General features: G+C 44.5%; 3 long non-coding RNA genes across 10 annotated transcripts in view; 1 reads left to right on the forward strand and 2 right to left on the reverse strand.

Moving 5' to 3' along the window:
• Positions 1–359: 359 nt before the first annotated feature.
• Positions 360–16,196, reverse strand: LOC121828810 (uncharacterized). 5 transcript variants are annotated; one of them, XR_013050710.1, is made up of 6 exons: positions 16,110–16,189; positions 12,721–12,884; positions 10,080–10,207; positions 7,669–7,844; positions 3,544–3,622; positions 360–1,378 (listed from the first exon to the last, which is right to left on the reverse strand). It is a non-coding gene; the product is annotated as an uncharacterized LOC121828810 (long non-coding RNA). The 5 variants fall into 5 exon arrangements; XR_013050711.1 differs by lacking the exon at positions 16,110–16,189 and adding an exon at positions 15,336–15,445; XR_006071408.2 differs by lacking the exon at positions 7,669–7,844 and having other exon boundaries at positions 16,110–16,196.
• A 1,288-nt stretch (positions 16,197–17,484) lies between these two features.
• Positions 17,485–23,127, forward strand: part of LOC121828811 (uncharacterized) — a 48,204-nt gene continuing 42,561 nt past the window's right edge. For all 4 annotated transcript variants that reach the window (XR_013050715.1, XR_013050717.1, XR_013050714.1 and 1 more), the window contains exon 1: positions 17,485–17,618. This is a non-coding gene — a long non-coding RNA (uncharacterized LOC121828811). The remainder of the gene's footprint in view (positions 17,619–23,127) is intronic.
• Positions 21,883–23,127, reverse strand: part of LOC143272980 (uncharacterized) — a 35,410-nt gene continuing 34,165 nt past the window's right edge. Inside the window, exon 4 of the long non-coding RNA XR_013050719.1 lies at positions 21,883–22,072. This is a non-coding gene — a long non-coding RNA (uncharacterized LOC143272980). The remainder of the gene's footprint in view (positions 22,073–23,127) is intronic.

Genomic DNA, 23,127 nt, shown 5'->3' on the forward strand with positions numbered 1-23,127 from the left:
CACACACACATACACATACTATACTACATACACACACACACACATACACATACTACACCACACACATACATACACACACACATACACACACATACACATACTACACTACACACATACACATACTACACCACACACACATACACATACACATACTATACCACACACACACACACACACATACACATACTATACCACACACACACACACACATACACACACATACACATACTACACTACACACACATACACACACATACACATACTATACCACACACACACATATACACATACTACACCACACACACATACACACACACACACACACACACACACACACACACACACACACACACACCACATGAGCAAATTGGGCATTTATTGCTTTGTATAGGAAAATGGTGACGTTAAATCCGCTGGGCCAGTGCACAGGACCCCAGGAAGTTTATTTTGTTCATACGAGGACAGATGTGATTACTGGAAATGGGAATTACACCACACTCACTTTTATGTAATAATTTACATTTTAAACACTCCCACTGCTTCCCTCTAGAATGAGGCCATGAGCTTGGTTTCCTGATTTGTGGGTCTGTCAGCAGGAAGAGCACAAGATCAGCCAATAGGAGAGCGAGAGCTGCAGGACAGAGCTGTCTCAGTCATCCTTGGGAGTCACCAATGCTCTTCTTCAGTTTTCCTGAAGACACATAGTAGGGATGTATTTTCTACCTCCTGGGAGGATTTGTTCATTTGAATGTGAGCATGCCTGACACCATTTACTTTCTGGTAGAAACTGAAAAGCCTGATGTCAGTCTGTGGCAATCTCTTCCTTTGGCCATGTTCCTCATGAGAACACCGAGATGGCAGGAAATGCAGCCTGGGTTGCCAAGAAGCTGCCCAGAGATGTGTAGACAAAGCAGGAGTGGAGTCAGCTCCCAGGGTCAGGGCTCTGGGGTTTTGGGGGTGCCTGTTTGTAAAGCCTAATCTGAACCTATTTGGACCAAACCAGGAATTGTTCTCTTCACAGCGTAATCTGCTGTTCCATCCATGCTCGAAAGCAACAGAGCATTGGCTGCATAGAAGCGGCCCGTGACACAGAGAGCAGAGGACGGGGTCGGTTCTATCACTCAGAATAACTGAAAAGTTGGGAAGATGCAGTTATCTAAGAAAAAAGAAGTGGAGATAACAAACGTGGTTTGGCGGAATTCTTAGCACTGCTCTCTTGTTACAGTTGACTTCTGTGAAAAGTGTGCCGGCTCCCTTCCTGCCTGTATCATTAAGCCATTGAGGCAAGTGGTCTAAGCAACAAGTCCAGGTAGGGTTGGGTAATCAGCTATGTGCAGGGCATCCAGAGAAGTCATCACTGGGACCCGGGTTTCTCCATCTGAAAGAAGAAAACCGAAAGTGTGAGGACAAACAGCCAAAAACAGACCCTGCAACACTGCAACGCAGCTTCCAGAAGAAAGGAGAATTCACAGTTCCAAGGGCAGCTGGTAAATGTTTTCAAATGTGGACAAAATATAGGCTGTGCACACATACACACATATACACACATGCATGGTTATACACACATACATATACAAACAAACATATACGCAGAGACACATACAAACATATACACAGAGATACACATATGCACATACAAAAATACATATACACACATACACATAAACATACATGCATGTACACACATGCACAAAAATATACATGGGCACATAGATACACATACAAACATACACACACATACACACAAGCACATACACAGACACACATACACACAAGCAAACATACACACAGATGTATACATATACACAGAAATATGCATACATATACACAGAAATGTGCATACATACATACACACAGCGTGCGTTCATGTGATGGGCGAGAGGGTGGCCCCCTTTCCAGCCGCACCCTGTGTTGAGGGCTGACTTTCAATAGATCGCAGTGAGGGAGCTGCTCTGCTATGTTCGAACCTGACCCAGAAGCAGATCATCTACGAATGGCCCCATGTTGGGTGCCATATGCAACATGAATCTTAAAAGGTATTATTAACAAAAACAAATCTGGATCCAGTTATTGGGGTGAGCGCTGAAAGATCAGAGAAGCAGAACAAGCCACAGCCACCTCACCTCGCCAATTCCTCAGCTGATCCTGTTTCCTCGGACTGGAAGCCTCTGAGTCCTCATCCAGAATGAATCTCAGCTGAACTGTTTGTTGCTCAAAAGCCTAAAAGCTTAACCAGCTCTAGTTCCTGGTCCTCATGCCTTATATATCTTCCTGCCATCACTTCCTGGGATTAAAGGCCTGTGTCACCATGCCTGGCTGTTTCCAATGTGGCCTTGAACTCACAAAGATCCAGATGGATTTCTGCCTCTGGAATGCTAGGATTAAAGGTGTGTGTGCTACCATTTTCTGGCCTGTATATCTAGTGGCTGTTCTGTTCTCTGACCCCAGATAAGTTTATTAGGGTGCACAATATTTTTGGGAACACAATACCACCACAGACATACCTACACATTTATACACATACACATATATACACATATCTATGCATACAAATGCACACATATACATGCATATACATACATATACATGCATATACATACATATACATGCACATATAGATACACACACACATAACCAATCCACAAATGTCCAGAAGAAACAAGACCTGCGTAAAGCTAAATCCGGAGCACCTTATCACGTGATGCAAACTAAGCTGAAGACGAAGAGGACAGCAGGAATCACAAATGTAGGATCTCCTAATGGCCACATTTGGCAACTTGAACTTCAAAATAACAATATCAACATGGATTACAACCCACTGAATAAAACAAGAAACTCAGAGCCAGTCTCCATAGGCATCATAGATTGAGCAGATGTCTGCATGGCAGGAGGGAATCCTTCCTATAGAAAATGAATCGCACAGGTTAGCAGGAATGGCTGGAAAACATCCTCCTTTATCAGCTATTACCACAAAAGCCAGGCAAGACCTATGGCTGACGCTACGGTTGGCGGGTAGAAGCTGGTGAGTGTATAAGTTCACATCACTTCTACACATGGTGCATGATGTACCAACTAATTAGGGGGGCAGTTCTACAGTGGAAGGCAGCAGGCTTGGTGGTGGGGGGACGGGCAGGAAGGAAGGACAGTGTGCAGAGGGCTGGAGCCTGTGTCGGGGCCTCTCCACAAAGAAAGGCTTCGTGGGGCCGAGAAGCCAACATTTTCAGGGTAGAAACTACAGTCTAGGAGACCAGGCCAGAGAAACGATGCAAAACGTGATTTCAAACCCAAAGACAAGAAGTAAACACACATGTCAAGTTGATAAGAAATCCAAGACCAGTAGGGATGTGAGTGGGTGAGTTATTGGCCTTAGAAAATGAAATTATGGAGAAATTGAAATAAATTCTCTATAACTGAGAATTCATGGGAAGGTATGGCAGATGGGAACTGGAAATACAAATCTCAGGACTGGACAAAGCACCACCAAAACCAAACAAACAAAAACCAAGAGGGTACAGAGAGAGAGGCCTAAGGATGGCGACCCACCTGGACTCTGATAAACGTAAGGTCTGGATGAGGATCAGGAGTCTGGGGCCAAAACAGGCAGCTCTCTCCAAAATTGTCACTGTGGGTCAAGAGAGGAGCTATTTAATATCAGGAGATGATGATTAAGCCCTCAGGATATGTTCTAGAATCAAAGCGAGCAAAGGAGAAACCGAAGCTAACCCGTTTTCCTGTGTGGACACCCAGGCTTTCGACCTGGCAGGCAGAAAGCTGTGCAAACTGCACTTTTCCCAGCCTGCTTCGTTGTCTGTGAATCCTCAGTATAGAATGCAGCTCTCCAAAAATGTGGTTTTTAATATTGGAGACTGAAAGTTCTCCCCGAAGGATGAAATTGAACACAGAAAGAAGGAGAGGTGGGTACTCCTTGGGCATCTTTGAGAAAGTGTCAGGAATGAGCAATTATGGGCTAGAGTAAAAAGTTACACGGAGACTACTGTTTGGATTCCACTGTAAGTCTTTTGAAGCAAAAACAAAGATTGAAGCTTACTATGTCCTACCAACAGTCATCACTAAGCGCCAGAGGATAGACCCACCCAACACCATCAACACCACCTCTACCCTGCTACCCACAAAAAAAGTATTCCCCTGACCCCTTTCCCCTTGGCCTACTCCAGAGGTGGCCCTAGGGGAGGTTAGATGTCATATGATGTCATTGGTCTAATGCTGCAACTCTCCTTCTAGCCTTCCCATGACACCGAACTCTATCCCCAGACTCCCAAGGAAAGTTTTCCCTTTTGGCTCCCTGTGGCTGTTGGAATGTAATTGGCCCCCATAAGCTCACAGGGAGTGGCACTATTGGGAGGTGTGGATTTAGTGGAGGAAGTGTGGTCTTGTTGGAGGAGGCTGGATGGCACACACCATTAATCCAGACCTTGAGGCTGAAGGCCACATCTTTAGCCTAGGCCACACCTTCTGTAGGAAGTAGGTCTCTGTGGGGGCAGGCTTTGAGGTCTTTTTCTCAAGCTTCACTCAGTGTGACAGCCAGTGGACTTCCTGTGGTCTCTGAGTCAAGATGGTGGACTCTCAGCTCCAGCACCACGTCTACCTGCATGCCACCATGCTCTCCCCAACCCCATGATGAAACTGTAAGCGAGCCACCACAATTAAATGTTTCCTTTATAAGAGTTGCTGCGGTCATGGTGTCTCTTCACAGCAATAGAAGTCTTAACTAAGACACTGCCCTTGAGCTGCTGGCCAAAGGGAGCAGCTGGCTGCAGAAAGTGTTTCGCCAGCTCCATGCCAAGGAAGAGTTAGTGGCGGTATCCCTGAGGGGACTCTCAGCCAGGAAAGGCAGAAGGTGACAGCTGAGGAGCAACCCCTCCCCTCCCCCCACACCGAAGTGCTGCTTGCACTGCACTCCACAGTGTGACGGAGCCAGGATGCCAACAGCCATTCCTTGTCTGTGGCCCCTCCCGCCACACCTCCCCCGCCCTCACAGAGCTTTCTGTGGCCACCCTCCAGAACAAACTCAGGAATCCAAACTTTCATCAGCACCTTCTTTGGGGAGAAATGAAACTCAGAAGCCACTAGCAAGAATATGACCTATGACCCAATGAGGGAAGTTACTGTTCTAAATAATTTTTGACCTGGAATGGAGGGGGTGAAAGCCCTTGCTGATGAGAGGTTGCAAATATATTGTATGAAATTCTCAAAAGAATAAACAAAAACAACAAGGAAAAGACATAGGAACAATTTCTGGGGAAGACCAGGGCTTCAGTTTGGCTGTGACTTGGCCAGGGACAATGGACCTGTACATCCACAAGTGTGTACTGAACTGTTCCTTCGAGGATATGTTAGTGGTGCGGGAGATGCTGGCTTTTACGTCTCCATCTCTTAGCAGAACCCCCATCGATTCTAAAAGGACCTGTGTCCAGGGATCCTTTCCTCATTTAATGGTATTGACGTTGAGTACTAGTTTGTGATCCACGTCTAAGTTACATAGGGGAGATGTTGGTTAACACATGGAAGGCTCTGACAGTGACGGTGCCTTGGGAGTCGGACACACCGAAGCACAGAGCAGGCTGTGTCACCGTTGGAGTTTAAACACTGCAGACCAAAGCGTTTCGTACTGCCATCATACACGCCACCATCCATTTCTAGGTGTTTAACTAAGAGAACTGAAAATGTAATCTCACAAAAAATCTTGTTCAAATGTGCATTTTACGTTTGCGTGTAATAACTGCCAACCAAAAACAACTAAATTTTCCATTAACTTGAGAGTAGGCCATGACATATCCCTACAATGGGAGACCAAGAAATTAAATAGGACAAACTTTTCGATCCCCAAAAACAACCTGGATGAATCTCAAAATACTTAGGACATGTTCGACAAGACAGAAATCGCACCTGGTACTGGAAATCTAGCCCACTCTCTGGGCCTCCTGAGGTCACAGATCTTGGGGAAAACCCACAACCACCACTTTACTAAACTACCATAATCCCTAACTACACTCTAAATATTTACCTTTATACCCACAGATAAGTGTAGCTCTCAACCATCAACAAAGAAATTTCTCCATGCAACAGACAGAGACCATTACAGAAAACCACAGCCAATCAAAATGCAGAGAAGTAATTATGTGGTACCAGGCCCAGCTGAACCATCTACAATGTCACTTCTTCACCTAAAGCTCCTACAACACAGCAGAAGAGGAGCAGGAAGGATTCTAAGATCCAGAGGACTGGGGTGTCTGCTGGGAGACTGTGTCTCCTAGAAATGCCAGGAAGCTGAATCCATGGAGTCTTATCAACATGGCTGCCCCAACAGCATCTAAACAAGGTTAACACTAACAAGATGTGTCAACATGGAAGGAGGAAATCTCACAGGCCCCACCCCCTGCACAAAGAACTATAGGCTACTAAGGGATGCAGACAGAGCTAGAGAAACAGTCTTCTCCAGGGAAGAGACTCCTAGTCTAACACCAAGTGGCCAGTCCTGAAATTGCGTATATTCAAATAACATACAGACTGAGCAGATTGTGTGCATGTGTTTGTGTGTGTGTGTGTGTGTGTGTGTGTGTGTGTGTGTGTGTGTAGCAACAATCAAAAAATAAAAGAGGCCAGAGACCATGAATTTATGTGTGTGTGTTGGAGAGAAGTACATGGGAGGGGTGGGAGAGAGGAAAGGGAAAGCAGAAAATGATGCAATTATATTTTGATTTTAAAAATTATTTTGAAAGAACTCATCAAAAATTAAAAAAGCAGACTTACTCCATATATAGAGAAATCTAGAACATACAAACTAAGGAAGCGGACCAGAGGCTCTTGGTCACAGAGGGGCACGAGGACATTTGGGGGATGATGGACATGGATCATCGTGACTATAGTGACGACTGTATTTGTTGATGACAATTGGATCAAATTTTATGCTTGCAGCTCATAGCATAGGTTTTGGGGTGGGGCGGGGTGGGGTAAGCAAACCACGTGCTCCCTCCTAAACTCCCTGTAAAGCTAGAAGGCACATCCCTCTCCTCCTGAGCAAAGCGAGGGGCGTCAGTCAAATCATCAGTCAGGAAGTTTTTCCTGTGTGCTCTGGAGCTGGAGGGAGAAGGATGGCCCTCGGTCCACACCTAGATAAATTGGGGACCAAAAGGCAGTGACCCTGACAGCCTCAGGGGAAGTGGGGAGGCAGTGGGGAGGTAGTCAACGGAGAAAAGCCTGCTTCTCCAAAGCGGGCAAGGAGAGCTTCTCCTGTGGGCAGAACGGGGCACGGGAGGAGGAGTCAGAAGCGGCTACCTCACTGGAGCCATCCCCATAACCCTGTGCAAAGATAAGGGAACCCAACTGACCCATCTGCTCCCTGCAGCCAGGTACCACGAGCAGGGAGCGAAGCGCTCTAACTTACTCAGGAGGCTTACATTCTGTCTCCTCAGCGTCACAAATGCGATTTCACAAACACTTCGATGTCTAGGTTTGAATTTAGAACTGTCAGGCACCCCTCAGTGCTACCCCTGAATGTGCTGTGTGGGGAGACCCAACTTTCTGGCTCCAGCTCTTCCGATAGGTGTTATTCCCTTCCCTGCTGCCCTGACTCCACCCTTCAGTAAGAAAGGTTTGAGGAATACTCGCGGATAACTGAACTGTGTGTGCGCAAACTGCATCCCTTACCCACGGATAGCTGCCTGTTGGTGTAGGGGCTGGACTCCAGAATCAGTCTGCCATCTGAAGGTGAGCAGTGGTGTTTGGGTAGCAATGGGAGGCTGGAAGTACCAGGGGGATGACTTAGCAGCAATAAAGAGGTGTGGCAATGTGCCACACAGCTCTGTTTCCGCCATCTTCTTGCCCTAAGAAGGAGAGCAGTTAAGTTCCTACTGCCTGTGTTCAAGAGCTGAGTGTAAGACATGGATTCTTAAACATGGAGGGTTGCTGGCGCGATGTGAATGTTCAGGAGGAAACAGGATTTCCCACTCTAGGAAACACAGCTAAGGAAACTCCTCCCTCACATGGAGCAGACCATTCACATTCGCCACACCTAGGAAATGCCTGCCTTGGGCTCCGACAGAGCCAGTCCTACGCTTTCTTCTGCTATAGTGGAACTTCTCAGGTTCTGGCCATCGAGGGGCAGAAAGACCAGAGGGGAAGAAGAACGTCTGTGCCCTTCCCCTTGTGGCAGAGACTTCATGTTTTGTTAGAAGGATGAAATTAGCATTTTTCTGAAGTGTAAGTTTTTGTCTGTTCTCTCTCTCTCTCTCTCTCTCTCTCTCTCTCTCTCTCTCTCTCTCTCTCTCTCTCTCTCTCTCTCTCTCTCTCTCTCGGAGGTGCACACAGGGTGTGGAAGCCAGAGGTTGGCATTGGCTGTCTTTGCCAATCACTACTCAGCTTAGTTTTTGAGACAGGGTCTCTTGCTGAACCAGAAGCTCACTGATTTCACAAGACCGTATCAGCTTACAACTCAGGGATCATGGTCTCCAGCTTCTGGGCACTGGAATTAGAGACCTGGGATGCTACACCCTGCTCTTATGTGGATGATAGAGACCAAACTCGGGACCTCATGCTTTGCCAATGAAACCTTCTCCCCAAAGTCCGTGTGTGTGTGTGTGTGTGTGTGTGTGTGTGTGTGTGTGTGTGTGTGTGTGTGTTAAATATGAAAATAACTACAAAATCTCTGGGGAGGAAAGACAACAGAGTGGGTTTGGAAACAATGAAATCTCCTCCTTCCTTGTTGTTACTACCTATGTTATATATGTATGTGTGTGTGTGTATGTATATATATATATATATATATATGTATATATATATATATTATGTGAATTATGTGTAATATATAGCCAAGTCCCTGTATTCAATTTCTTCCTGGCTTATATGGATCAATACATTCTGCATTTTGCTCGAGGTACAGTTGAGTTTTCGTCCCTTTGATCTAAAAGAATTTATAGAAACACATTCTCTTTTCCTGAAGCATGTTATAAATTTTCAGGTCCAATAACCATTTCTAGGAAGTCTTAAGAGAGAACAGACTCATGAATTTTCAAATACATCTTGATTATGAAGAAATAAAACAACTGATTTTGGAGTAGGGGATCTCCCCACTTCTAGAAGCAAGGTAGACAAAACTCCTTCTCTTTTCTGATGAGAAGGCCCAGTTTCAAGGGTGACTGGAATTCAGGGAAGAAGGATGCTTGAGGGTTATGGGGAAACAATCACCGTGAGGGGTAGGCAGCTTCACAGAACCCCAGTCAAGTTAGCTCCAGGAAGGATGAATGGCCAGAAGGAATGAGCTATCAGATTATCCCAAAGTCACAAAGCCATGGCTACATCAAGATAAGGGAGACAGATTCATAGACAGAGGCTCAGGGTGTATCTGAAAAGCAATATACTGCTAACTGAGCTAGAACATATCCAAAATTTACAGAGGGCCAAGGATGGTCTACGTGCACTTTCTTTAAAAGGAGGTTTCCAGGGAACTAAAGCCAGGTTCTTTCTCAGCTTTGTGACTGGAGAATTAAACCACATCAAGAGAACCATAAGGATGTGTCCTAATAAGAAAAGCCCTCACTACAGAGTTCTGCAAACCAAGGCCTCAAATAGTAATGGGGAGATTCATGGTGGGAGCAAGATTCATTCCAAATCTGAAGTGTGAACTGCAGAGTGGAGAGCGCTCACCACCAGCAAATCCATGCAAATCCATGCAGGGTTGTCTCCCCGTTTCTCCTTCTCAGTGCAGTCCGCCCTTTACTGGACTGCCTTTGCTGTCCCCAAACGTGGCAATATCAGAAAGACGGAATGGGACATGAAAAGTGGACGGGATCAGGGTGTCTAAAGGCCTTAGGTGCACTGATGAACAGAGCACCAGCAAGAGCTCCAGGGAGCACCAGAGAGCCAGCATTCCCCACACTACGAGTCAGTTCTCCCAGAAACCCCTTGATTAGAGGATCACTTTAAGGTGGAAGCCATCTTCTGTGCCTCTGGGCTCAATGACTAGGAAAGACATAGTCATTTCTGCTACTAGCCAAGTGTGAAGTTGCCGCAGTGAGGAAAGGCAGGCAGGGAAGCAAAGAGGAACTGGGAAGATGGCTGACCTCTGAGGAGAAGTGGGAAGTTGAAAGCCTGAGCCTTAGGAACGGCGGTGAGTCTAGACTAGAAGGCTGCTGTCAGCGCTCTGGTGCCTGTTCTCACTGTCCTTCCATTCAGAGAGGGTCGTGCCAACCTGAATGACGAGAGAGAGAATCTCTTGAGGTCAGTCTGCATCTGAAAGTCTTCTGTGTCTCTTTGCTGCCTTGCCTTGGTTTTAGGATGCTTCTATTTTGAGATATGTCTAGCGTGCTGAGCAACCCGAGGCCCAAACAATAAATGAGATGCAGCTCCCAACTGTGAAGGAGTCATAAATGGAGATAAAATAAATGTGTAAATAAACCCATTTTAAAATAGCTTTCAAAACCAGCAGAAATAAACCACCGTTGAAAACTTCTTCAAATCAGGTAATCCAGAGCAGATTGATAGTACACAGTTTTCTTACTCTTTCCTCCCATCCTCTCCCAGAGTGATGTGATTTTTGAGAGGTTTACCAACAAGGGGTACAACCCATTTCCTCAAGCTTTAAAACTGTGGTGACCTTGCTCAAACCAAAGGATGTAGCCAAAGGACTGATGTGCCAACCCTGAGCTGAGGTTGAAGGGTCCTTTTCTTTCTCTCTTGCACACATTTGACAGGATTCTAAGACCAAACCTGAGTCACTCGTTGGAAGATTAAAAAAAACATGTGGAGGAAATCCAGGTTTCTCATTGAAGGCCATCCTAGGCTACCTCATAGCTCCCCAAGCCCCTTCCACGTGAGAGAACTCAGCCAAGAGTGGCACATAACTGTCTGCTGATAGGTGGGTGAACGTAGGTGAAGCCATCAGAGCCACACAGCCGCCCTGGAGAGCAGTGCGGGGGGGGGGGGGGGGGGGGGGGGGGGGGGGGCGGGGAGGTATTGTCAGGGCTGCTGTGTGCTGTTGTTACTGGTTGCGGACTGAGTGCCTATGCTGAGGAGCAGAAGCCAGTTCTCCCGCTTCCTATGACAGTAGTCTTTCAGCACCACCATGAAGAACGGGACCAGTTTAAAAAGACAGTTTTAGGCCTAAAGGGTAGCATGGTGATGGCTGTGGAGCGGGAAAGCCTAAGCTATGCTCACAGCATGGCGAAGACTAAAACGGCCCAGATTTGTAGCTGCCGGTGTGCTTTGAACTGGCCTAGATAGACAGTCATCAAGCAGCTAAGGTCCTTCATTGAATGAAGTTCATCATCACCCAGGGCCTTGAAATTCTGGGATGTGGAAATGCAGTCTACGCCCCTTGTGAAGCTGAGAGGAGAGTGGGATCATGTAGACCACTGTTTTAGCTTGGGCATCTTAGCAAGGCAAGATGGGAAAACGCTTCCCCAAAGCTAACAGCATGGATGGTGGAAGAGAGAACAGGTACAAGAGAGTACAGATGCTGTAGCTGAGACAAATTTTCCATTTCACTGAAACTTAGAAGCACTCAAATCACATTTTTGTATTGGTGTGGCCATGGTGTTTTGCCAAGAAATTAAACTTAGTAACACGCAGGTGTTTCTGGGGTGCTTTCAAATTGCACAGCCTCGAGAGTCTTAGAGGAAGGAGGTGGCCTATGAATAATCGATAAATAACTAATCCTTCCTAGAGAAACGGGAAGAAAAATAAAAATAGTGCTGCCTTCCTTGCATTGTTTGCCGTTGCCCCCCTCCCCACTTCCTGTTATTGCCAGAATGCTGGGTGACCTTTTCTGTGTTTAATTACCCAAAAGAAACAAGAAATGAATGTCAGGGAAAGAGAGAGCTTCCTATCCAGAATAGCTTGTCAAAATAACCACCCCCAGGGTCTTTCTTCTTTCTGGAGGATATGTGATATTAGCTTGAAACAAATGGAGATTAAAATGGAAGAAAAAAAAACATATAGGATGCCAGAGGAGGCAGAGTCTGCTGGGGGCATGGAGGGGTAACAGCAGGCTACACCATGTCTCAGAAAGTAAAGGCTGTCTGTGGTTCTTTGGAAGACAGCAGTCCTTGTAGGGTACATTGCTGGGGATTCTATCTGAGGGATGCCTGCTGTGGTCTGATTCCTCTGGCCATAGGCATTTAACACCCTCCAAAGACCTAGCTGAACTACCTCAAATTAATCCCTCTTCTCTCTTCTTTTTCTTTATATTTCTAGATTAGCTGTTGAACAAAAAAGAAACAATCTCATCCTTCTGCTTTGGGGATTCTGTCAACAACAGCCAGACAATTTTCTGATAGGACCCCTGACTCAGCTTGTGGGTTAGGAGAATGGGTAGTCCTGTCTTCAGGTGATAGCCTGAAAAAGACCAAATGTGGCGACTGCCCACACATACAATGTGACTTTCGAATCTCTTCCACAAAAAGGTGTTGGTACCTAAGCTAGTCAACAGTGTGAATTTCAAGGGCTGAAAATGACATTTTCAACTGTGCCAAGGAAGCAAATCCTTTTCTCTAATCTCTCTGTCTGCCTGCCTGTCTGCATCTCTCTCTGTCCCTCTCTCTCTCTTTCTCCCTCCCCCTCTCTCTTTCTCTTTCTCTCTCTCCCTCTCCCTCCCCCCCTCTCTCATTATAACTTGATTTTGCCTGTAGATGATATGTCCATCAATGTCATAAGTAACTTGCTTTGGGCACGAGACACATAGAGAATTGGCTTCATAGCGTCTACCTTCACACCGTCATCTCCCCAGCAAATGCCTCCTCTCCAGTTTCCACATCCAAGAACACCACTTTTCATGTCTCAGCTTGAGATCCTTGATTTAACTCCTCGATTTATTTTTACTTCCATCCCCAGTGCTAGCGCAGGAAGGTTCAGACTTGTTTTCATATGCACTGAAATGTCAAAGAAAATTTTTAAAGAGGCAGATTTTTTGTATCAGTCAGTTAAAGACTAATTACAACTGTGCTTTCCAGCAAACCAGTGATTGTAGGCTAATTTTCGGTTATGAAATAGAAACTGAGGTTAATGAGGCTAATTGTGTTTACCAGCATTTTTGAACAAAAGAAAAGAAGCCAACTCAATTTTGAAGAGAATTCTTTGTCAGGAACAAATTGGAGAAAATTGCTATAGTCGTATCAGCATTTCCTAGAACCATATAGTGCCATGCTTGAGAAATGTCCTCAAACACAAGCTAGCAGTTCAGAAAACTTTGTCCTTAGACACTGGGACTCTTCTGATCCAAGGGGCACCCCTGGGTGACAATGAGAGCGGGAGTCTTGACTGCAATGTGACACAGAGACATTTGAGTGGTCAGACCTTGTCCCCTTGGGAGTGAGAGAAGCTGGACAATCAGGATGTGTTGGTGTCTGATACACAGAGCTCCTGGAAGTTCTGGTTTGCTGGGGGAGGGGACACAAGTGTAGAGCCTCTGGGTAGGCATTCACAGCCAGCAATGGCTCCTGAGTGGTCAGTCCCAACCTGCTCAGTGACTCCAACAAATAAGAAGATTGGCCAGAACAACTACCAGGGAAGGCCATTAGCTAAGGATCTGAGATGTCTTTAAACCACAAACATCACGACACAACAGAACAAATATTATTTGAACATAAAGAACATGGAATCGGCATAAATAAGATGAGATGCCCACCTTTCCTAGAAAATGGGCATGTCCGTTTGATGTTAAGATACCATTACCTGGACCATGAGACAACTATATTCTGGAAGAGGTTGCTCTAAGGCCACACATCACTTTGGATTTAAATTTAGATCCCAATGTCTCAGCATCTCTAAAGTCTGCACAGAGCACCTCTGGAGACTCTAGGCAGATGGTGGGGAGACTGAACAGTCATATTTTGAAATGTATCACAATGACTGTAATTATTTTGCACAAAGCATCCTGTTTTTTATTTGTGCGTGGTGGGGAGTGCATGCCTGTTTGTGTGTATGTGTCCGTGCATGAACATGCAGAGACCTGGGGAAAATGCTGGATAGTCTCCTCTATCACACTACATTATTATTATTATTATTATTATTATTATTATTATTATTTTGAGAAAAGCTCTCTCACTGAACCTGAAGCTTGCTGTTTCAGCTAGACTGGCTGGCCAGTGAGCTCTGGGCATCCACCTGTCTCCACCCCCGGGACTGAGGTTATGGACATATGTTGCCATGCTCAGCTTTCATGTGATGCTGGGGATTTGATCTCAGGCTCTCCTGTTTGCACAGCAAGCACTCATACCCACTGAGCCATCTTTCCAGCCTGAAACACCCTATTTTAAGGATGCCAGGCAGCCTTAACCATCAGATCGCTTGGGGCAGCTATCAACCCTTCATGTTCCTATTTGTGATGACATACATGTGATGCATGTGGATGAACCAAGCATGAGCTGTCCGCCAAGGAGTGTAAGGACATGTCAGGGTGAGGCCCGTGTTGGAGGAGCTTACGCTCTTCACAACATCAGACTTGACACAGTTGACAAAGTGGATCATATGGTTTATGGACTGCTACACTCTGTGTAATTAAATGCCTCATACAAGTATGGAAATGTACGGAGAGTATGGAAAACAGTAGAAAATCAAACGCCATTTATATTACGTCCAAATGCAGCCATTTTGTGGTCTCTCCCCCGCTCTCCAGTGTCACTCTGTTTTTTAGGATTCCCAAACACAGGGAATTTGGGTATGATTAGACATGCATTTCTCAGTGCCATCTTTGTGTATTTGTCTTCCAATAAGTATCTACTGAAATGAAAAGGAATGGGGGGAAATACTTGTGTCTTGAAATAAGAGCTAGGGAGGTAAGAATTTAAATAAAGGAGGCTGATGTAGGAAAGGACAGAATGGGCAAATCTGAAGGTGACACACTTTTGGGTGACAGAGCTTGATGAGGAGGAAGCAGGTGCTACATTCACGGATGAGGAATTGTCACAGGTGACTGAGAAAAGTTGAGACCGAGTTTGGAGAAACTGGTTAAAGTGTAAGAAGCTTATGCTTGCCCAAAGTCGGTTCACTGATCTCTTACATCTCTTTCTGAAATGCATGCTGGAGTTTCTGGGATGGCTTATGTGAGCTCAGAAAAGTGTTTATGGTGGTGAGTTTGCAAAGTTGGAAGCCTGTGACTTAAGCTCTTTGGAGGCTGGAAGAGCATGGCATTTAGATCAACAGCAAAGACTTAGAATTAATCCTATGTATGAGCAAACAACACTTTACCAAAAGTCAGACCAAGAAATTGTGTGTGGTGAGGATCCAGGTTGTGTCTGTGTGTACCATGCAGTGTGGTCCCTCAATTATTCTACCCTTCAGGAGTGCTGTCACGGTCCCAGCTCTTAAGTTCCTGTTACTACCTTTCTAGAGTCGATGAAATCAATCAGCCATTTTTCCATCGTGTTAGTGCTGAGATGTTGAAGCTGAGCTGTCCAGAGCACAGGTACTCACTCTGGAGTCCCCTTTTCCCCTATGGGATCCACAGATTCAACTCAGGAGATAAGCCCACAGCCACACTGCTACCGAAAACTGCAGAGCCCTTTGCAGATTGTGGGGTCTCTCCTTTTTCTGTGGCCACAGGCCTGCATGTGAGCATCTGCATTCACGCTAAGGGCAATTTTATTACAATAGGGCTTTGAGGTGGTTACTTCAAGTTAGACATTCTACCCAGCACTGCCAAGAGCCCTCCACAGCAGATCCTGCCCAGTGTGGTTCACAGCACACAGAGCTCAACTCAGTAACATTGGGTATGTATGAAATAACTATGTCTTGTTTCTGAATGGGAAACTAGTACAGAGTGGCACCCAATACCCCCATGTTCAGACAATCTATGCACTGTTGTTTGCAAAATCATAACAACCAAAAGCGTTCTTTATATTTTATACCAGAGGAGAAAGGGGAGGAGGAGAGGAAGGAGGAGGTCACAATGGCTGCCACCACTACCAAAATGTGGCATAATTGTTTCTCATATTTTAGAAGGCTTCATAGCCTCCATCTTTAGATAGATTTTTGTTTTTAATTCTGGAGATTAAGGGGGACACAGAAAAGTCCCTAGGGCAAAAATACCCAGCCCTCATTCTCCTCCCAGTCTGCCTGCACGTGGCTTCGGAGCTATCTTACCACAGCTCAGTTACCTTATCACCTGTTGCTCCTACACACCGTGTGCTTTCTGCGTTAGCCTGCCTGCCTGCATCGCTGCCCCCACCCTCCCTCTGCCAACTGCCAGAAGGGCCCAGCATTCCGGAAAGCCTGGCTCAGAGCCCGCCTCCTCTGTGAGCTTTCCCTCCCCTGCATGCCCACCACATGACACCACACATTGTTCACTCTGCGAGTTACAATTTTACAGTGAGGGTAGTGTGCGTGTGTGTGTGTGTGTGTGTGTGTGTGTGTGTGTGTGTGTGTGTGTGTTTAAATGTGTCCCTGCTTACATGAAATGAATTTTACTCTCTGTATTGTGGCTGGCATAATGTGGGTGTTCAGAAATATTTTACAAATGAACAAAAGACTAAATTAGTTGAACAAATGAAAGACTGAATTAGTAAGATTAAAACAGAAAAGGGGCTGTATGTTCACCTGAGTGAAATGACTTCAAGTAGGATATTGTTCAGCATCCTACAGCTTTCCCTATGGCTTACACTGCAAAGCTGATGCCTGAGCTGAGTCTTCGAATGTGTTGTACCGGTAGCTGCTAGAACAGGAAGAGCCTGTGAAGAGCTAAGAGAACCCATGGTATCTGCTACCTAGGCTGGGAAAAGGGAGAACAAGGCATTACTGTAATACAGCAGGATCCTATTGCCAGGAGTTTGTAAAGGCAACGTATACAAAGAGTGTGGGAGTCAGTCAGGCCAGGACTGAAGAATGAAGACCACTTGAAAAATGGTTCTGAGTTGAAAGAGGAATACTCTCTCCACAAACGGAGAAAGTACTTAACATTGAAAATAATCATATCTAAAATACCAAGAGCGAACTTGTGAATTTCTAGGAATAGCTTATACTGGTTACTTCTCTGTTGCCGAAACATCATGACCAAGGTAACTCATAGAAGAAAGAGTTTTACCTTTTGAATTATGGCTCTAGAGGGTTGACAGTGCCCATCTTGGTGGAGTGCCATGGCTGCAAGCGGCCTGTGTAAGAGAGGGAGCGGGGAGCTGAGAGCTCACTCTTCTAACACAAGCATGATGCAGAGGGAGGGAATGGGAGGTGCTTTGCAAAGCCCATCTCCAGGGACAGACTTCCTCCAGCAAAGCTGCACCACCTAGACATCCCCAAACGGTGCTATCACCTGGGGACCAAGCGTTCAAATGCCTGAGACTGGGGGGGGGGGGGGCGGCGGCATTTTTTTATATAAACCAATTCACAATTTTAACTTTACTGCTTCAGCAAAGCAACTAAGAGATGCCTCATGCTGTAAAGTACAAGATTGTACTGTTCATATTATCAACTTTATTTCTATGAATTCTTCAACTTAAAAAGAAGTGATAATATTTGGTTTCCGTTCCTTTCTGCCTGGGCTGACCTATGTTCTCTGCCCAGGAAACAAGAGCTCAGCCATCAGGCCTGGCTTTCACCGAGGCTATGGTGAACAGAGAACAGAAGCATCATGCATCCTGTAAGAACCTAAGAAGCTGGGCGTAGACACCACGGTAAGTCGGCGTTTGCTAGGCTTGCTGAGTTTTATAACCTAGAACAATCTCTCTACTAGGGAATAGTACCAATTGCTTCCTGTTGCTAGCATTTCACTGACAAAAATGTAAACAAAAATGAGCTACTGTTAGTCACACGTGTTGTGTAGTTGAATAGTATTATAGACGTACCTGGCATGCTGCGGAGGGTAAAATCAGTCAGGTAACAATGGGTTAAAGAGAGTCCCCCTCTCCCCTTGTTTTCATTCTCTCAGTATGTGTAGCTACAGATAAAAAACTAAAAACAAAAACAAAGCAAAGCAAAACAAAAACCTTTTTGCTGGGAAAACAAAACACCACCTAAAACATTTTCCAATGCAAAATGAGAGTCCGCAAGAAAATACTGGTTGTTGGAAGAGTGTTGCAAGATTAATTCAATTATAGAATCTCCTGGTTCAAAGCCACTTGAAAGATCATCTGATAGCAGCTTCCAGTGAATTATGGAATCCTGGCCCAAGTGGGCACCAGCCTCTGCCTGGCTCTTTTCATAAAAAAAAATCTGCAGAACAGGGCACTTTATTGTTTAAACTTCTCAAAGCAAGCTGCCCCCTTGAAATTCCATTCTGGTTCTGTATTCTGGAGCACTGCACACAAATGCTTCCTCTCTTGCACGTCAGCCCGACATACCAGGTGAGCAAGTCCCCAGGGGTGTGCCATCTAAGGAGTCATATCCTACCTGGCATAGTACCCTTGAATAAGAAAATCAGGTCAAGTTCATGGTTGGCACAGATAAGCTTTGGAAAAGGACTTGAGTGTCTGAAAAATGCATATGTAGAAGAAACTTACCCTTCCATTGGATATTTAAAGACAAGCTCTCTGGAGAGGAATCAAGCTTAGGTGACATCATGAAGATGGTAACTCAAGGATAAGATTAGTGGCCTTATAAGGTGAAGAAAGGGGGACCAATGCTCTTCTCCCCTCCTGTCCCTTTCTTCTTCTCTTTCTCCCTCTCTCTCCCTTTCTGTCCTCTGAAGACAAAGCTAGAAGGTGGCTATCATCAAGACAGGAAGAAAGCCCTTACCAAAAGCACAGCCATACTTCTCCTCTAGTTTTGAGTGCTAGTTGTCTATAGTTTAGGCCCCCCAGTCCATGGCATATTGTTATAAACAATTAATCAAATACCACAAGAAACCTGTAAGGCTGTCCAATAATAGCAGTCCCTTGCCAGCCTTAGTGACTATTGGATACTTCAAATGTAAATGGTCTGAACTGGGAGTTGCCCATGTATAACATAGCAACTTGTGAACATTTCTTTGAAAAACAGTTTAAAATGTCTCATTAACTTTCTATATTGGTTATATGTTGAAGTTGTAATATTTTAGATATGTTGGGTAAATAAAAATACTGTATCAAAATTAATTTCATCATTTTCTTTTATGCTTTATAATGTAGCTAGCAGATGATCTAAAATCATATACATGTGGTGGCTGGAGGTTAGGAGAACTTGTGCTCTTGCAGAGGATTTGACTCTGGTCCCCAACACCTCCTCAAAACTGCCTGTAACTCCAACTCCAGGGCTCCCAGTGTCCTCTCTTGGTCTCTGGGGGTACCTGTACTTATGTGCACCAGCCCTGCAACACACAGAGATACACATGCAAATTCATAAATCAAAATAAATCTTTTTAAGAAGAAAAAAATAAAACAATGATGTGACTTACAAACTTTCATGGCACAGTGCCCTTGGGCAAGAAGCTACGTGCAGATACAGCATAGTCTTGCTTCTGCTATGACTGACTATTCCCGACTTTCTTTCATCTCATTGCCTCATATTCTTTCCATTCTGTGTGCTTGCAACATGGTTTGGCCTGTCCTCACTAGTGGCCAACAAACTTTATGTTTTCTTGTGTCATAATTCTCAGAAACCCATTTTCAAAGACTATAATGACACATAAATTAGCCTTCACTATCTATATTTCATTCATTCAAATAGTCAATGACTTTTTTTTGTAGCTGCCTACATTTGTCTTGTTTTCTCATTGGCAGCTTAAGGGAAGAAGGATTTATTTTAACTCATGGTTTTGGCGACTCTCTGTCCATCATTGTGGAAAAAGCATGGTAGCCAGAAAGACTCATTCCATGAGCATAGGACTTTGTGGTGATGATTGTTGCCGTGGAGACCAAGAAGATGAGAGAACAAACTAGAAATAGAATCAAATATAACCTCCATAGGCCCTCTGCTAATGAACTGCTCCTGCTGGCCAGGGCCCACCTCCACAAGGCTCCCAGGCCTTCAAACTGGCACCAGGGCTGATGTGAGGACTGAGTGTCCAAACTATGAGTCAAATTTGAACCAGAATACAGCTACATATAAAGTGCTGTGCTAAGTACTAGAATAGAAAAATGAATGAGATGCACTTCCCTCCAGCGTAGAACTCATATTTGAGTAGCTGTCAGGTGTCTGACAAACACATGCTCATAAACATAGACCATAACATAGTTCAAGTGCTGATGAATCCCATGATACAAGTTGTATTAGCAGAGATTCTAGCTTACACTAGCAGCCACGGAGAAAAACTTTAAGAAGGTAATGATAATGAAGGGCTGATTAGAAAGGAAGAAGGGGGTCCTCCAACAAAAGACTGGGAGAAAGAAGTCTTCAAGTGTATGAACGCATCAAGTTGAAACAGAACTCAGCCATGTTCAGCTAAGTGAAAGACATCACGGTATAGAAATGTTGGGACTAGGAGAAAAATAGGCCACGATGAGACTGGAGGCACAGGCATGGACCACAACCACATCAGAGTCCTGTAAACCACACCATGGCATTTAGGCTTCAAGAATACTGTCAGTCCATTGAAATGGGTAGCTAATGACATCGGTTTTTAAAGGTTAGTCGAGCAGCTACATGCACAATGGGATGTAAATGTCCAATAAATGAAGTGAAAACCTAATGAGGCTAAGTGTCATTCAAGTGAAGAATGCAGCTGACTGATGCTACAGGAATAGAGATGTGCAGACTGGACGGACCTAACATGTATAGAACCTGGGTTAGACGGGGAAGCATAGTATTCGACTGAACGATTAACAAGCAAAACTCAAGCATTGCTCAGGGGATTCAGGCTTCAGCATCAAAGAAGATGGAGCTCTTTTTGCTTAGGAGACAGATGGAGGAACAGTGGAGAGAAAGATCAAGAACCAATGTAGAAAGCTTACAAACTCTTTTCTTAGCAAGGTATACTAGGACCAGGATGAGGCTAAAGTCAAGGGTTAGTGAGAAGTTGCTGGTGTTAGCCATGATCCTCCTCACAGAGAAAAACGAGCGAACTTCTAACCCTCCACTGTATTAACAGCAGGAAAGAGGGAGGCTTGCCCAGTAAAACGTTGAAGTAGAGAAAACACTGAGAGTCTATATGACCATAGTTGAGGTCAGGAGAGATATGTAGGTGAATTTTGTTTTCAGTAGCACTTTCTAACAAAGCACTAAGGGTGTGTGTGTTAACCTAAGTGAAACAGAGTTGACCTTGAGGGTACCTGAGGCCACCCAGAAGACCTCTTTTTGTGTCTAATGCTTCTTCTCAAATGTTTGCAAGGATGAGGAAGAATTGTGAACCCAATATTAAGCAGTACACGTTGTGTAAAAGTTAAACACTAGAAAGTATAGGCGAATCTCCTAGGAAACTTATGTAAACCGGGTTATTTTGTGCTTCCTAGCAAAGGAAATTCCCACCCAAGCAACCTGGAGCCCTTCCTAACTCTAATACTGCTGGATGTAAAGGAGATTCAGTGAAAGACTACCAAGACCCTCGGAAATCAAATGCATGTATACCTGCTTTCCCTTTCTTAGTGACAACAAATGCCCCATGGGGTAAAAGAAACACAGGAGCAGCCAACTAGATGGCAGCCCACAGAAGACTGCAGACGACTTAAAAAGGCCCCGGGAGGAAGGTCCCCTTGAGCTCCCATTACACTGCCTATCACGGCTGACAGTTCCATGCTGATAGAGTCTTAGCATACCACTTTGGTTTCTCTCTGCTTTTCCACTTCTTTCAATTTATCCATGATGTGGATCTTGGGGGCAGGTTTTCAACAGCCCCTTATTCTAGCAGACTTTGCCACCAACCCCTCACTTCCTAGCCATGGGTGTCACCCAAAGATTCCAGATGAGCTCTGCTGTTTTGTTTCCTGCACAGTGCTGAATCCTCGGGTAAGTGACAGTACCTGTGCACGCCCACATCTCTCAAATAAATATATAATTTTCCAAAAATGAAGAGTTAAAATTACCTGCAAGCAGTTACAAAACATGTCAAGCACACAATGGAGATTAGTCAAGTATGAAGCAGTAGAGAGGAACAGTGTCATAAGGCAGACAAACTGACCCAAATTCAGCAAGTTATTCCACATTGTTCGAGTTTTGCTAATGATGATATTTGTTCCATCTTGTCAGTGTGGATCCATCTTTTATGCAGCACAGTGATCTAGAGAGAAGAATTAATTGTGAAACTCAACAGCTTCTGTCAAAGTAAGGGGCTTAGTGGAAAACACAGTTTTCTGCTAAGGTCTTTGCTAGCACCTTTTCAAACTGAAATTCAGGCAGCAATACCACAAAAATATAAAATAAAACAACAAAAGGCAGCTCTATACCAACCTAGACCTGCCAAAAGAGATTGAAAAACTTAGCATTTCTATTTTTCATACTGAGTTCATATATTTTACACATTTAAATGTTTGAAAAATTATCTGTTTGAGGAGTAATTTTTAGTAAAAACTGCGGTAAGTCATTGTTCTTCAACTGTGAGCATAACAAAACTATGAATAAGATATATAAATTATTTTAAAAGCAATCCTCTAATCTGTTTCAAATGATAAATCTAGTTTTTCCTTTTCACTATGAAACAAAGGAGAGAGAATATTATTGCGGTTCTTTTCCATGAAAACACTTACTGTCTTTTTGTCTTCACAGAGTGTTTAAGTTCTCTTTGGTATCTACAGGCTCCAAGGCTTTCTGTCTGTGCCAAGATCAACAGACACACAAGTCCATGCTATAAGTGCATGGTATTTGCATAGAATAGACTTGCATAGTCTAACATGTCTTTAGAAACTGGGCTTAGCACACAAATTACAAGGCAAATGTTATATGCGTAATTGTTGTAGTTGTTGTACTGCAATGTTTGGGACTAGTGATAAAATGGGTCTAGATATGCTCACCACACACACTTTTTTTTTTCCACTGATTTCCCCATCCATAGTTGGTTGAATCTGTGGATGCAGAAACTGCAGATGGAGTAAGGTGTGTGTATATATACACACGTAGGCCTCCTTCCTTTTTCTCCTCTTCCTTCTCACTGCCCACAGCTATCCTAACCATGGTCAGTCAATTCACTTGTCCTGAGTTATTCCCGCACCTCTAGAGTAAGTTTGTAACACTACATCTTGCCAGGTTTAGAAGTTTCTCTATTAACTTCTCGATAGGAAGCACAAAGCTCTGACTCTTCTTGCTGTTCCCCTTTTCCTCTCTGAGCAGGTGACAGTT

This window comes from Peromyscus maniculatus, chromosome 4 (assembly GCF_049852395.1).
Source record: "Peromyscus maniculatus bairdii isolate BWxNUB_F1_BW_parent chromosome 4, HU_Pman_BW_mat_3.1, whole genome shotgun sequence".
NCBI lineage: Eukaryota > Metazoa > Chordata > Mammalia > Rodentia > Cricetidae > Peromyscus > Peromyscus maniculatus.